A 7,153-nucleotide genomic window follows, 5' to 3' on the forward strand; every position below is an offset into this window, starting at 1 on the left:
CTACATATATAATAAATGTATTTTTAAAAACAGCAAGGGAATGATAACGACAAAACACAGGACAGTGCTTATCTCTGGAGTGGGTGAGGTTCAGAGGGGCACAGTCATAAATGAGTTCATGGCCGAGCCTTTGCACAAGCCTACATCTGGAATGTTCATGATATCCACATGGAGATTTCCCTCATTAAAAAAAAGGTTTATGCAGCTGCTTCCAACTAGCTATCTATTTTACATTTGGTAGTGTGTTTATATCAATGATACTCTCTCACTTCCTCCCAGCTTACCCTTACCCCTCCTCGTGTCCTCAAGTCCATTCTCTACATCTGTCCCTAGGTTCATCAGAAACATTTATTTTTTAGAGTCCATATATATGTGTTAGCATGTGATATTTGTTTTTCTCTTTCTGACTTACTTCACTCTGAATGACAGACACTAGGTCCATCCACCTGACTACAGATAACTTAATTTCATTTCCTTTTATGGCTGAATAATATTCCATGTACATATGTGCCACATCTTTTGCTTTTTAACATCTTTATTGGAGTATAATTGCTTTACAATGGTATGTTAGTTTCTGCTTTATAACAAAGTGAATCAGCTATACCTAAACATATATCCCCTTATCTCTTCCCTCTTGCATCTCCCTCACTCCCACCCTCCCTATCCCACACCTCTAGCTGGTCACAGAGCACCGAGCTGGTCTCCCTGTGCTATGCGGCTGCTTCCCACTAGCTATTAGTTTTACATTTGGTAGTGTATATATGTCCATGCCACCCCCTCACTTTGTCCAAGCTTACCCTTCCCCCTCCCCATGTCCTCAAGTCCATCTGCGTCTTTATTCCTGTCCTGCCCCTAGGTTCTTCATGACCATTTTCTTTATTTTAGATTCCATGTATATGTGTTAGCATATGGTATTTATTTTTCTCTTTCTGACTTACTTCACTCTGTATGACAGACTCTGGGTCCATCCACCTCACTACAAATAACTCAATTTCGTTTCTTTTTATAACTGAGTAATATTCCATTGTATATATGTGCTACATTTTCTTTATCCATTCAGCTGTTGATGGACACTTAGGTTGCTTCCATGTCCTGGCTGTCGTAAATAGAGCTGCAATGAACATTTTGGTACATGACTCTTTTTGAATTATGGTTTTCTCAGGGTATATGCCCAGTAGTGGGAATGCTGGGTCGTATGGTAGTTCTATCTGTAGTTTTTTAAGGAAACTCCATACTGTTCTCCATAGTGGCTGTATCAATTTACATTCCCACCAGCAGTGCAAGAGGGTTCCCTTTTCTCCACACCCTCTCCAGCATTTATTGTTTCTAGATTTTTTGATGATGGCCATTCTGACCGGTGTGAGATGATATCTCATTGTAGTTTTTTTTTTTTTTTTTTTTTTTTTTTTTTTTGCGGTATGCGGGCCTCTCACTGTTGTGGCCTCTCCCGTTGCGGAGCACAGGCTCCGGACGCACAGGCTCAGCGGCCATGGCTCACGGGCCCAGTTGCTCTGCGGCACGTGGGATCTTCCCGGACCAGGGCACGAACCCGTGTCTCCTGCATCGGCAGGCGGACTCTCAACCACTGCGCCACCAGGGAAGCCCTCATTGTAGTTTTGATTTGCATTTCTCTAATGATTAATGATGTTGAGCATTCCTTCATGTGTTTGTTGGTAATCTGTATATCTTCTTTGGAGAAATGTCTATTTAGGTCTTCTGCCCATTTTGGATTGGGTTGTTGGTTTTTTTGTTATTGAGCTGCATGAGTTGCTTATAAATTTTGGAGATTAATGCTTTGTCAGTTGCTTCATTTGCAAATATTTTCTCCCATTCTGAGGGTTGTCTTTTGGTCTTGTTTATGGTATCTTTTGCTGTGCAAAAGCTTTGAAGTTTCATTAGGTCCCATTTGTTTATTTTTGTTTTTATTTCCATTTCCCTAGGAGATGGGTCAAAAAGAATCTTGCTGTGATTTATGTCATAGAGTGTTCTGCCTATTTTTTCCTCTAAGAGTTTGATAGTGTCTGGCCTTACATTTAGGTCTTTAATCCATTTTGAGTTTATTTTTGTGTGTGGTGTTAGGGAGTGTTCTAATTTCATACTTTTACATGTGCCTGTCCAGTTTGCCCAGCACCACTTATTGAAGAGGCTGTCTTTTCTCCACTGTATATCCTTCCCTCCTTTATCAAAGATAAGATGACCATATGTGTGTGGGTTTATCTCTGGGCTTTCTATCCTGTTCCATTGATCTATATTTCTGTTTTTGTGCCAGTACCATACTGTCTTGATTACTGTAGCCTTGTAGTATAGTCTGAAGTCAGGGAGCCTGATTCCTCCAGCTCCATATTTCGTTCTCAAGATTGCTTTTGCTATTCAGGGTCTTTTGTGTTTCCATACAAATTGTGAAATTTTTTGTTCTAGTTCTATAAAAAATGCCAGTGGTAATTTGATAGGGATAGCATTGAATCTGTAGATTGCTTTGGGTAGTAGAGTCATTTTCACAATGTTGATTCTTCCAATCCAAGAACATGGTATATTTCTCCACCTATTTGTATCATCTTTAATTTCTTTCATCAGTGTCTTATAGTTTTCTGCATACAAGTCTTTTGTCTCCTTAGGTAGGTTTATTCCCAGATATTTTATTCTTTTTGTCGCAATGGTAAATGGGAGTGTTTTCTTAATTTCACTCTCAGATTTTTCATCATTAGTGTGTAAGAATGCCAGAGATTTCTGTGCATTAATTTTGTATCCTGCAACTTTACCAAATTCATTGATTAGCTCTAGTAGTTTTCTGGTAGCATCCTTAGGATTATCTATGTATAGTATCATGTCATCTGCAAACAGTGACAGCTATACTTCTTCTTTTCCTATTTGGATTCCTTTTATTTCTTTATTTTCTCTGATTGCTGTGGCTAGAACTTCCAAAACTATGTTGAATAAGAGTGGTGAGAGTGGGCAACCTTGTCTTGTTCCTGATCTTAGTGGAAATGGTTTCAGTTTTTCACCATTGAGAACGATGCTAGCTGTGGGTTTGTCATATATGGCCTTTATTATGTTGAGGAAAGTTCCCTGTATGCCTACTTTCTGCAGGGTTTTTTATCATAAATGAGTGTTGAATTTTGTCAAAAGCTTTCTCTGCATCTATTGAGATGATCATATGGTTTTTCTCCTTCAGTTTGTTGATATGGTGTATCACGTTGATTGATTTGTGTATATTGAAGAATCCTTGCATTCCTGGAATAAACCCCACTTGATCATGGTGTATGATCCTTTTAATGTGCTGTTGGATTCTGTTTGCTAGTATTTTGTTGAGGATTTTTGCATCTATGTTCATCAGTGATATTGGCCTGTAGTTTTCTTTCTTTGTGATGTCTTTGTCTAGTTTTGGTATCAGGGTGATGGTGGCCTCATGGAAGGAGTTTGGGAGTGTTCCTCCCTCTGCTCTCTTTTGGAAGAGTTTGAGAAGGATAGATGTTACCTCTTCTCTAAATGTTTGATAGAATTTGCTTGTGAAGCCATCTGGTCCTGGGGTTTGTTTGTTGGAAGATTTTTAATCACAGTTTCAATTTCAATGCTTGTGATTGGTCTGTTCATATTTTCTATTTCTTCCTGGTTCAGTCTTGGCAGCTTGTGCATTTCTAAGAATTTGTCCATTTCTTCCAGGTTGTCCATTTTATTGGCATACATTGCTTGTAGTAATCTCTAATAATGTTTTTTATTTCTGCAGTGTCAGTTTTTTTTTTTTTTTTTTTTGTGGTACGCGGGCCTCTCACTGTTGTGGCCTCTCCCGTTGTGGAGCACAGGCTCTGGACACGCAGGCTCAGCAGCCACGGCTCACGGACCCAGCCGCTCCGTGGCATGTGGGATCCTCCCGGACTGAGGCACGAACCTGCGCCCCTGCATCGGCAGGCGGACTCCCAACCACTGCGCCACCAGGGAAGCCCTGCAGTGTCAGTTTTTACGTCTCCTTTTTCATTTCTAGTTCTATTGATTTGAGTGTTCTCCCTTTTTTTCCTGATGAGTCTGGCTAATGGTTTATCCATTTTGTTTATCTTCTCAAAGAACCAGCTTCTAGTTTTATTGCTCTTTGCTCTCGTATCCTTCATTTCTTTTTCATTTATTTCTGATCTGATGTTTATGATTTCTTTCCTTCTGCTAAATTTGGGGTGTTTTGTTCTTCTCTAATTTTTTAGGTGTAAGGTTAGGTTGTTTATTTGAGATGTTTCTTGTTTCTTAATATAGGATTTTATTGCTATAAACTTCCATCTTAGAACTGCTTTTGCTGCATGCCATAGATTTTGGGTTGCCGTGTTTTCATTGTCATTTGTCTCTATGTATTTTTTGACTCCCTCTTTCATTTCCTCTGTGATCTCTTGGTTATTAAGTAGTGTATTTTTTAGCCTCCATGTGTCTGTATTTTTTACAGATATTTTCCTGTAATGGATATCTAGTCTCATAGCGTTCTGGTTGGAAAAGATACTTGATACAATTTCAATTTTCTTAAGTTTACCAAGGCTTGATTTGTGACTCAAGGCATGATCTATCCTGGAGAATGTTCCATGAACACTTGAGAAGAAAGTGTATTCTGTTGTTTTTGGATGGAATGTCCTATAAATATCAATTAAGTCCATCTTGTTTAATGTATCATTTAAAGCTTGTGTTTCCTTATTTATTTTCATTTTGGATGATCTGTCCATTGGTGAGAGTAGGGTGTTAAAGTCCCCTACTATGATTGTGTTACTGTCGATTTCCTCATTTATGGCTGTTAGTATTTGCCTTATGTATTGAGGTGCTCCTATGTTGGGTGCATAAATATTTACAATTGTTATATCTTCTTCATGGATCGATCCCTTGACCATTATGTAGTGTCCTTCTTTGTCTCTTGTAATAGTTTTTATTTTAAAGTCTATTTTGTCTGATATGAGAATTGCTACTCCAGCTTTCTTCTGATTTCCATTTGCATGGAATATCTTTTTCTATTCCCTCACTTTCAGTCTGTATGTGTCCCTAGGTCTGAAGTGGGTCTCTTGTAGACAGCATATATACACATCTTGTTTTTGTATCCATTCAGCCAATCTATGTCTTTTGGTGGGAGCATTTAATCCATTTACATTTAAGGTAATTATCGATATGTATGTTCCTATTACCATTTTCTTAATTGTTTTGGATTTGTTATTGTAGGTCTTTTCCTTCTTTTGTGTTTACTGCCTAGAGAAGTTCCTTTAGCATTTGTTTGAAAGCTGGTTTGGTGGTGCTGAATTCTCTTAGCTTTTGCTATAGAGGTTTTAATTTCTCCATCAAATCTTAATGAGATCCTTGCTGGGTAGAGTAATCTCGGTTGTAGTTTTTTCCCTTTCATCACTTTAAATATGTCCTGCCACTCAATTCTGGCTTGCAGAATTTCTGCTGAAAGATCAGCTGTTAACCTTAATGGGATTCCCTTGTATGTTATTTGTTGTTTTTCCCTTGCTGATTTTAGTATTTTTTCTTTGTATTTAATTTTTGATAATTTGATTAATATGTGTCTTGGCATGTTTCTCCTTGGATTTATCCAAGGATTCCCTTGTATGTTATTTGTTGTTTTTCCCTTGCTGATTTTAGTATTTTTTCTTTGTATTTAATTTTTGATAATTTGATTAATATGTGTCTTGGCATGTTTCTCCTTGGATTTATCCTGTATGGGAATCTCTGCTCTTCTTGGACTTGATTAACTATTTCCTTTCCCATATTAGGGAAATTTTCAACTTTAATCACTTCAAATATTGTCTCAGTCCTTTTCTTTTTCTTTTCTTCTTTCTCTTCTTCTTCTGAGACCCCTATAATTCAAATGTTGGTCCATTTAATGTTGTCCCAGAGATACCTGAGACTGTCCTCAATTCTTTTCATTCTTTTTTCTTTATTCAGCTCTGCAGTAGTTATTTCCACTATTTTATCTTCCAGGTACTTATCCGTTCCTCTGCCTCAGTTGTTCTGCTGTTGATTCCTTCTAGAGAATTTTTAATTTCATTTATTGTGTTGTTCATCATTGTTTGTTTGCTCTTTAGTTCTTCTTGGTCCTTGTTAAATGTTTCTTGTATTTTCCACATTCTATTTCCAAGATTTTGGATCATCTTTACTATCATTATTCTGAATTCTTTTTCAGGGAGACTGCCTATTTCCTCTTCATTTGTTTGGTCTGGTGGGTTTTTACCTTGCTCCTTCATCTGCTGTGTTTTTCTCTGTCTTCTCATTTTACTTAATTTACTGTGTTTGGGGTCTCCTTTTTGCAGGCTGCAGGTTCATAGTTCCTGTTGTTTATGATGTCTTCCCCCATTGGCTAAGGTTGGTTCAGTGGGTTGTGTAGGCCACATCTTCCTTATCCTTCATCTGTCAATGGACACTTAAGTTGCTTCCCTGTCCTGGCTATTGTACATTGTGCTTCAATGAACATTGCGATACATGACTCTTTTTGAATTATGGTTTTCTAGGGATATGCCCAGTAGTGGGATTGCTGGTTCATAGGGTAGTTCAGGGAGATCAACTTGGTGCTTTGTGTCCACCTAGAGAGGTGGGATAGGGAGGGTGGGAAGGAGACAAGAGGGAGGGGATAAGTGGATATATGTATATGTATAGCTGATTCACTTTGTAATACAGCAGAAACTAACACAACATTTTAAAGCAATTATACTCCAATAAAGATGTTAAAAATTATTTTATTGAAACATAATTGAAACAAAATGAGCTACACGTATTTAAAAATTACAATTTGATATATTTCATATATTTTTCAAACTTGTTTTGGCTATTCTAACTCCTTTGCATTTCTGTACAAATTTTAGTTTTAAATGCTTGAGGATTGAGCACATGTTAATGTTTCTTTTATAGGGTACTTCCAAGTACAATGATATTTATTTGGAGAGAGAGGTAGTGGTGCAAAAGAGGAAGCAGAGGATCCCAATGCTAAGTAGGTATGAGGACCTTGTGCCTGATGCCATCAATCAGAGGAGGGACAAATTCCCTGCCCTCCTCAGCCAACACAGCTGTGGTGTCCATCCACAAAACATTGGGAAACTCCCTAGGCATCCCTAGGCACTGAATGGCACCATAGTCCTGAATATTATCGTAAATATTCTCTCAGTTGGCCTCTTTGAGGATGTGGTGGTGACAATACACTGAG

The sequence above is a fragment of the Kogia breviceps genome, chromosome 8 (assembly GCF_026419965.1).
Source record: "Kogia breviceps isolate mKogBre1 chromosome 8, mKogBre1 haplotype 1, whole genome shotgun sequence".
In the NCBI taxonomy this organism is placed as follows: domain Eukaryota; kingdom Metazoa; phylum Chordata; class Mammalia; order Artiodactyla; family Physeteridae; genus Kogia; species Kogia breviceps.